The 5,637-nt window shown below is 49.5% G+C and overlaps 2 non-coding genes across 2 annotated transcripts; both read right to left on the minus strand.

Moving 5' to 3' along the window:
• Positions 1 to 2,127: 2,127 nt before the first annotated feature.
• Positions 2,128 to 2,209, minus strand: trnas-aga. The gene has a single exon. It is a non-coding gene; the product is annotated as a tRNA-Ser (tRNA).
• Positions 2,210 to 5,013: 2,804 nt separating this feature from the next.
• Positions 5,014 to 5,087, minus strand: trnan-guu. Its single transcript has one exon. It is a non-coding gene; the product is annotated as a tRNA-Asn (tRNA).
• Positions 5,088 to 5,637: the final 550 nt, after the last annotated feature.

Genomic DNA, 5,637 nt, shown 5'->3' on the forward strand with positions numbered 1-5,637 from the left:
AAAACCTTCCATGGTTCTCAGGTGGGTTTTAACATGCAAAAAGAAAATGCTTCTGAAGCTATATTTACCATTTAAATAATCGTAAACCACAAATGCGCATTGAAATGAATTTTACTGAGATGCAAGCTAAGGAATGGGATAATTGTCAGCTGTTAATTGGATAATAATAATAATAAAATGACCTGATAACAGCCGAACGCGCTGACCGATTGCGCCACAGAGACAACTGGACGGATAGGGCAATAAACGGACGATTCCCGAGCTGGGAAGCGGTGACCAGGGACACGGTTGGGAAACTGCTTTTCATAAACGGCATCAAAGATTTGGGCCAGAAAGATTTTTTTCTAAAATAAATGTTATTCAGACCCCCCCCCACCCACCCCAACCCCATCCCGTATATAGTACAGGATCACATCCAACATTCCCAACGCTTACACATACAGTAAATTGTTTTATATTCTGTGGATATATTCTGTGGATAAAGTATCCTTATAGGGTGATTTCACGAAAGGTCACCGGATCATAGATCCTCACCCACGTTGACGCAAAACTTAACTGGGGTACAAACGTCACGTCCGGTACATGTTATTGATGCTGGAAACGCGTACTTTCACACCCGTTAAAAACCGCGAAAACGGCCCGTTTTTGAGCTGTAAATAACTGTGCCAGTCGGGTTGACTGCGAGGCACAGTTATCTTACTTTAGAGTCCAGAAGGTAAAGAAAAACAAAGGTAAAGACAAGAGGGAGCTGAAGGGGCAACAACAGCGGAAGTGGTTAGCAAACATTGGCCGTGGAGATATAAAGATAGAAAATATCGGGAATTATCGCGTTTGCTCACTACATTTCACCAAAAGTAAGGCATTATGTTTTATCTTTATTAATTTGTTATATAAAAGTTTAAAAAGTGAAAAATCCATCATTAAAATTGCAAAATCTTCCATGGTTCTCAGGTGGGTTTTAACATGCAAAAAAAATGTTTCTGAAGCTACATTTACCATTTAAATAATCGTAAACCACAAATGCGCTTTGAAATGAATTTTACTGAGATGCAAGCTAAGGAATGGGATAATTGTCAGCTGTTTATTGGATAATACTAATAATAAAATGTCCTGATAACAGACGAACGCGCTGACCGATTGCGCCACAGAGACAACTGGACGGAAAGGGCAATAAACGGACGATTCCCGAGCTGGGAAGCGGTGACCAGGGACCTGGTTGGGAAACTGCTTTTCATAAGCAGCATCAAAGATTTGGGCCAGAAAGATTATTCTAAAATAAATGTTATTCAGAAATCCCCACCCACCTCACCCCCACCCCCACCCCGTATGTAGTACAGGATCACATCCAACATTCCCAACGCTTACACATACAGTAATTTGTTTTATATTCTGTGAATAAAGTATCCTTATACCAACCCCCCTTACCGTTCACTTGGTCAGGAAGCCACGGTCCTCATCAAGCAGAAAATTCTGGAAACACTTAGTGTACACATAGTGTACAGATCGGCCCCCAACCCGAGAAAGGGTACGCATGTGGTCGACACAAAAGGCTGCAGGAACTGTGCGGGACAGGCAACATTACCGGAGAGAAGGAATGGGTGACGTTTTGGGTAGATACCCTTCTTCAGACTGATAGTCAGGGGAGTGGCAAGCTCGAGATGTTGGAGGGTTGAACAAGAATGTAAGGTGTGAAAACAACAGATAATCAGAGAGGAGGAGTAGCGGGATAGGTTGTTGTAGTACTCTCAGCGGAGAGAGGAGGAGAACTTCAACTGTGGTCAGTGGTGCTGCAACAAATCACCGGGTATGTCCAGTGAGAACAGGTGTAGCAGTGTGGGCCGACACTCTATGGCGTTCAGTGAATGAGAGGTGAATTATCGCTCAGCACATATTCTGGGCCGCAGTATTCAGGACCGGAGCCAACTAGGCAAATATACAGCTGAGTAACGACGCCATTTGTTCCATGTCGCAGCATATAATCAATCGACTTACCGGCGTGACCAAAATCTTTGCGCTACGGACATATTTACTAACCTATTTCCGCGGAATATTAATTCTGACAGCAGTTGGTGAACATCCCGTCAAAATTATGCACAGGTCGGTTCAAACGAGCGGACCTGCTACCGCCGTAATCGGCAGGATTCGAACCTGCGCGGGGAAACCCCAATGGATTTCTAGTCCATCGCCTTAACCACTCGGCCACGACCACTACGCACCAAATGCCTGCGCTCGAAGAAGATAAATCACCAGAAATTATCGGTGAGTCCTGGGACAAACTGAGACGGCGCTGATTGCAGTGTCACGGCAGTAGTATTGATTCTAAACCAAAGCTGGAGAGCGCCGGAACAGTGAAAGGCCTGGATAGAGCGGAAGTAGAGAGGTTGTTTCCACTAATGGAACACTCTGGAGCAAGAGGGCATAGACTCAGAATAAAAGGAAATACCTTTGGAAAGGAGATGAGGAGGAATTTATTTCGTCAGAAGGTGGTGAATCTCTGGAATTAAGTGCCGCAGACAGCTGTGGTGGACAAGACATTGTGTATTTTTAAAGCGGAGATTGATAGATAATTGATTAGGATTGACGCCAAAGCTTACAGGGAGAAACCACGAGAATGGGTTTGAGAGGGAAATATATGCTCACCATGATTGAATGGCAATGTAGACTATGAGCTGAATGGCCCAATTCCGCGATTCGGTCGTGGTTGCACACAACCCCCCCCCCCCACACACAAGCCCCCCACAACCTGCCCGCGCCCCCACAACTCTCCCCGCCGCCACAATCCCACCCCACAACCCCTCCACCCTCACACCCCTCCCCCACACAACCCCTCCCCCCCCCCCCACACACACACACACACACACACACACACACACAACCCGCCCCCCATGCCCCCCCCCCCGCCCATACACACATCCCTCCCACACACACACACCCTCCCCAACACACCCCTCCCTCCCGACATCCCTCTTCCCCCCACATCCCTCCCTTCCACATACACACCTGACCCCCACCCCTCACGCCGCCACACACACCCCACCCCCACAATCCCTCTCCCCCCCACACCACACTCTCCCCCCCTCCCACCCCCCCCCCTCCCCCCCCCCCCCCCCCCCCCCTCCCCCCCCCCCCCGCCACCCCCCCCCCCTCCCTCTCACCCCACCCCCGGCCACGCACCCAACTTCCCTCCCACCTTTCCTTCCTCCCCTCCCACACATGAAGAGGAGGGAAAGGGAGTGCTCGGGTAAGAAGGGAAATGAGCCACGGCTGCGCAGTTAGGGGCTATGGGTGAGTGGTGGAATATTGCGTTGGGGGAACGGGTGAGTGGTGGAATATCAAAGGTTCAAAAGTTCAAAGGGACTTTATTAATGAAAAGCTTATTGCCATTGCAGCACATAAAAAAGGAATACATAAATGACAATCGCCGCTACGGGGCCCGATGTTCCAGGCCGTTCTCGCCGGATGATGATGCTCAGGCGTCGGGAGAAACCTCACAGCTTTGGGAAACCAGGAACGGCCGCTTATTTACCGAAGACCGCGACTTCCGAAGCCGACAGGCCGCGCTGGATGGAGCTCGACAGTTCTTTGCAAATTTTTAAATTTCTCATTGTTCACTTTTGGAAAGTGTGGGGAGGGGGGGGTGGAAGGATAGGAAAGGGGTAGGGAGGGGGTAGGGAGGGGAGAGTTATGGAGGGAGGGAGGGAATGACTGAGGGTAGGGGAAAGGAGAGGGAGGGATAGGTGAGGGATTGGAGGAAGGGAGGAGGAGGAGGAGAAGGGAAAGAAGAGGGAGATGAGGATGGAGAGTGGGTAGGAGTGGGGGTAGAGGCAGAGGATGGGGAGTGGGGGAGGTAGGGAGTGGAGATTATAGGACGAGGTGGGCCGTGGGGAAGATCAGGAGGGATAGTGGGGGGATAGGGGGAGGAGAGGAGTGGGGGTGGGGGCGGGGGGGTGGGGGGTTAGAGGGATAAGGGAGGGGAGAAGAGTTTTGGAGGGAGGGAGGGAGGGAGATATAGGGTAAGGGAAAGGAGTAGGAGAAATAGGTGAGGGAGGGATTGGAGAGGGTAGGAGCAGAAGGGAAAGAAGAGGGAGGATGAAGAGGAGGGGGAGGGAGTGCTCCCTTCCCCTTTTGTCTTTCTCACTGTCTTTCTTCATTTTCTTGGTGTGCTCATCGGTGTTGTTATCCCTGTCTCACTACTTCGCCATGTTCCCAGGTTTTTACACCTGGGTTAACATCCTTGTGCTCACTGCTGTTGCGTATACCTGCTCCCGGTTCCCAGGTCCTGACATTGAACGAAATAAAATATAAACGGGCAAATCGACGAGGATTTATACCTCCGAAACCTCACTGTCCCAGTTCTCTAGGATTCCGGGTAAAATCGAGTCTGCATTTTAAAGTCCGAATTTCTTCAGACACCGTTGGCGGGATTTTTCACAACTTTTGTAAAGTCACCAGGTGGAAGTGACGGGAATTGAACCTCGGGCCTTAAACACGCAAAACGTGCACCCTTCTGCAAAGCTACATCCCGGACTCCGTGAGAACAACATTAACATTTAAAATAGCAGGAGCAGGCCACGCGGCTACACGAGTTTCCACCACCATTCAACATGATCTGAGCTGATCATCCCAACACAGTCCACTATTCCCCTCCCCATACCTCTCGACGCCTTTTGTGTCCAAACGTCTCGCTGTACCTTCTTAAAACTGTCCAGCGGCAGTTCAGCAGAGAATCCAATCCGCTGGTTCCAGGGATAGACACAACAAGCTTAAATAACTCAGCAGGCCATGCTGCATCTCTGGAGAAAAGGAATAGGCGACGTTTCGGGTCGAGACCCTTCTTCAGTTCCTGGGATGTTGTTTATTGAAAAGAGGAACATTTGAGTGAAACGAAACGAGACGCCGCAAGAAGACACCCAATCAGCGGATTGAGGCGACAACAGAGAGCGCCAGCTTCTGGAGAGAGCAGATTTGCTCAGCTGCCAAGGACAAGCACAGGAAAAAATATCAGGTCGCCAGCGTCCCTGGGTGGGCTCGAACCACCAACCTTTCGGTTAACAGCCGAACGCGCTAACCGATTACGCCACAGAGACAACTGGACGGAAAGGGGAATAAACGGATCATTCCCGAGCTGGGAAGCGATGACCTGGGACACGGTTGGGAAATTGCTTTTCATAAACGGCATCAAAGATTTGGTCCAGGAAGATTGATTTCTAAAATAAATGTTATTCAGACCACCCATATAGTGCAGGATCACATCCAACATTCTCAACGCTTACACATACAGTAATTTGTTTTATATTCTGAGGATAAAGTATCCTTATACCAAGCCCCCTTAAATTTCACTTGGTCAGGAAGTCACGGTCCTCATCATGCAGACAATTCTGCAAACACTTAGCTTCCTGTGTACAGATCAGGCCCCAACCCGAGAAAGGGTACGCATGTGGTCGACACAAAATGCTGCAGGAACTGTGCGGGACAGGCAACATTTCTGGAGAGAAGGAATGGGTGACGTTTTGGGTAGAGACCCTTCTTCAGACTGATAGTCAGGGGACAGGGAAGCTCGAGATGTTGAAGGGTTGAACAAGAATGTAAGGTGCGAAAATAACAGATAATCAGAGAGGAGGAGCCGCGGGTGAGGTT

Source organism: Amblyraja radiata, chromosome 37 (genome assembly GCF_010909765.2).
Source record: "Amblyraja radiata isolate CabotCenter1 chromosome 37, sAmbRad1.1.pri, whole genome shotgun sequence".
NCBI lineage: Eukaryota > Metazoa > Chordata > Chondrichthyes > Rajiformes > Rajidae > Amblyraja > Amblyraja radiata.